Raw genomic sequence first — 3833 nt, forward strand, 5'->3', positions numbered from 1 at the left:
TTCGCCTGCTTCTTCTTTAGAGATTGCAACCTCTTGTTCCTCTGACTGTTTGCAGTATTAGTCTCTCTGGTGATGTAACAAGCTCCAGTGCTCACCTTTGTCCTCAGCAGCCCCCAATCTAGCATCCAAACTACTAATTCCAGTCAGTACTCTGAGTCTCATGAGACAGAAACCATGCCCTTGGAAAGCACCATGAAAAGCTAAAACATTGGATGCACAGCCCACTCTTCTTCCCTCCTGAGGGAAAACCTGAGGGCTGAGTGTTGTTTTCCTCATCACACCTTGCCATGCGAGGCAGTGGGAGTGGCTCGGGTGGGTGAAATGTCAAAAATTTTCTACCACTCTGATGTGTCTCTTCTCTGCGCTCACTTGGGGTGCTACAACCTCTTAAATAGTGTCTGCAATTCTCACAAAAGCAATTTGGTTTGTAATTTGATGTTTAGTTGATGTCTCTGTGGGAGAACAAGAGACTAGGGCTTCCTATTCTGCCAATGTCATTTCCCTGGGTTAAAAATTCTTTTATTTCAATACTTGAAAAACATTGTGCCTCTGTGGTTTCTGGTGAAAAATCTGTTTTCATTTGATTTTTATCCCTATAGGTAAGGTGTGATTTTTCTCTCTAGTCTCCAGATTTTTAGTTTTCCGAAGTTGAACTGTGATGTATTTTGGTGTGGATTCCTCGGTTTCATGCTTGTGGGGGTCTGGTCAGCTCGTTGAATGTATAGGTTCATACTTATTGCTAAACTTGTGAATTTTCAGCCATTAATACTTCAAAGATTTTCCAGGCCCACTCTTTCTTCTCTCTCTCCTGAACTGATTATATTGTTAGATCTTTTATTACAGTTCTACAGATTTCCTGAGTCTCTGCTTTTCTTCCAGTCTGTTTTCTCTCTGTATTTAAGACTGAGTAAATTCTATTATATCTTTAAATCCACTGATACTTTCCTCTGTTCTCTCAGTTCTGCTGTTGTGCCTATGAGGTGAGTTTTTAAATTTTTGGTTACTGTATTTTAGTTCTAAAATTTCCTTTTTTTTTTTGAGACAGAGTCTCACTCTATTGCCCAGGCCGGAGTGCAGTGGCATGATCTTGGCTCACTGCAGCCTCCACCTCCCGGGTTCAAGCGATTCTTCTGCATCAGTCTCCCAAGTAGCTGGGACTACAGGTGCCCACCACCACACCCGGCTAATTTTTGCATTTTTAGTAGAGACAGAGTTTCACCATATTGGCCAGGCTGGTCTTGAACTCCTGACCTCATGATCTGCCCGCCTCGGCCTCGCAAAGTGCTGGGATTACAGGCATGAGCCACTGCGCCCAGCCTAAAATTTCCATTTTTTCTTTATCTCACTTCTTTGCTTAGAGTCTTTTTATTTCAAACATTTTCATAATTGCTCATTGAAACGTTTATGATGGCTACTTAACAATCTTTGTCACATAATTCTAACATGTCTATCATTAACTTGTTAGTGTCTACTGATTGTCATTTTTCATTCAAGTGATCTTCCTGGCTCTTGACATGACTTTTGTTGAAACTTGACCATTTTTGGTATTATGTGATAAAACTCTGAATCTTATTTGACCAGGTGGACTAGAAGTTCAGGTTCCTCATTTGACATCTCTGGATACCACACGATATTAAGGGTCTCCATTTTACTTCGTGTGGGTGAGATTTCTGGCAGCTCACTAGGCCTGCACTGATATAACTGTGGTTGGGAGGTACAAGCGTGCCTTAGTCCTGCTCCCTATTTAGTTCCAGCAACACTGTGGGGCTGGAATGTGGTCTGATTACTGCTGGGCAGGGGCAAATGGTCTTACTCTGCCCTAGGCCCACATTACACTAACCTAGCAGAAATGGGAAATTATGCCTTCTTCCCACGGGGTGGGGATGGAAGCCCTTCTGCACATGGTCCCCACTATTATTGCTGAGATGGGGCAGGTGCTCACTACCAGCCAGCGTGGATGAATAACCTAGCTCTTGGCCTCTGACACCACCCAGCAGGGGTTTTATGAACCTTCTTTACATCCTAATAAGGGTGGAAGTTTAGACTTCCCACTTGGCTTTTGCTGGTGTGCATAGTCATGGGTGCAGCTTTATCTGGTTGTCTGACTAAAGTAGAGTGGCTGTCTAAAGTTTTCTGTCTTCCTAGACTGCCAAATTCCTGGTCCTTTGGGTAGAGACTTTTCTTAGAGCTTCTTTTTTTGGTGGGTCTCTGTCGGTGTTTCTGGGTTTCTACCTTCTTCAGCTCCAAGTCTGGGATATACGAGGTAAAAAGAATCACCACCGGCCAAGCATGGTGGCTCACACCTGTATCCCAGCACTTTGGGAGGCCAAGGTGGAAGGATCACTTGAGCCCAGGAGTTGGAGCCTGGGAAACATATGGAAACCCATCCCTGCAAAAAAAATAGCCAGGCACAGTGATTGATGCATGGTACAGGACTGTGGTCCCAGCTATTTTGGAGGCTGGGGTAGGAGGATCACTTGGGCCCAGGAGGTCAAGACTGCAGTAAGCCGTGATCACATCATTGCATTCCATCCTGGGAACAGAACAAGACCCTGTCTTGAAGGAAAAAAAAAAAAGAAAGAAAGAAAGAAAAGAATCACCAGAGTCTTATGGTTGTTTATAATATACAAGGTTTCAGATGTATGGGATAAATAAGGAAAGGTACATCTGTCTATTCCATCTTCCTGGAACAATCTGATTTTTAGGTTGAAAATTTAATTTGTAATACATAATTATTTTATTGAATGATATATACCAATATATTGTTTTATTGAACAATATATACCAACAGGAAAACAGTAAAATTTCTTTGTAGTTCTTTTTGTCCTCAGGTCAACTCATCTTGAAATCTCTACACAAAAATTCATATGATGAAAATTTAAAATTTTGAGTTGATCTATACCATATACCACTAAGAACCATAAAGCAGGATATTACATAATAATGTGGAATTTCTAGAGCTGAAAAGGCTAGACACTATGTAACTTGAAGCGGAATGGGGACTGGAAAACATACAAGTTTCTTGACTGTTCAATGCTCTCAAAGAAAGTTATGTAAGAAAATAAAATATTTTCATTTTTTATAGATCTTAGAAATTATATTACTGAAATAACTGACTTTACAGCCTGGAACAGACTGAACTATGTTACTAACAAAGTATCTTCTGATCTTGAAAGACTAATTGCACCTTAATTTTTAAAAATATAACCATGTCAGCTTTAATTAAGAATTCTACCATCTGTAGTATTTGGCAAAATACCAGAACAGTTTCAGACACCAAGAACAGAAATAACCTTTTTAGTTCTCCTTAAGAACTCTTCTTACAGACTCGCCCAAAGCCCTACTCCCAAGAATCAGTCCTTCAGTTTCTCAAGCCAGAAATGACTAAATAATCTTTGAATCATCTATTCTATCAGATAATTCTTCCTAAAATAGTCTTCAAATTGGTCATTTGCTCCTCAGAAATATACAGTGAATTAATATGTCCATCATCATATCCAAACTCCTGCAGTCTTAGACAGCATTCAAAGTCTCTGACAGGGTAACTATACCTTTCATTTCAAATATTTTTATTTTATCCTATCAGGAACCCTCTACACCAGGTCCCTGCAAATACTAGATTTACTCTTCCTCTGAGCCTTTTGCTCCTGCATTACTCTTGGCCTTGCCTTCCAAGAGTACTTCATTTCCACGTATTATTACATCTCTCCTTGAGACTTGGATAATTTCTTTTTGCTCTAAGTTCTTAGAACACAACGTTGGGCACTTCATCAGTCTTCTGCTTACTACAGAAGAAACCTGATCTTATATACACATACACATACATCATGATA

The 3833-nt window shown here is 40.3% G+C and overlaps 1 protein-coding gene across 1 annotated transcript in view; it reads right to left on the minus strand.

Annotated features, from left to right (window-relative positions):
* Window positions 1-3833, minus strand: part of ZFP2 (ZFP2 zinc finger protein) — a 49422-nt gene that overhangs the window by 45143 nt on the left and 446 nt on the right. The window lies entirely within an intron of this gene.

Source organism: Macaca thibetana, chromosome 6, assembly GCF_024542745.1.
Source record: "Macaca thibetana thibetana isolate TM-01 chromosome 6, ASM2454274v1, whole genome shotgun sequence".
Lineage (NCBI taxonomy): Eukaryota > Metazoa > Chordata > Mammalia > Primates > Cercopithecidae > Macaca > Macaca thibetana.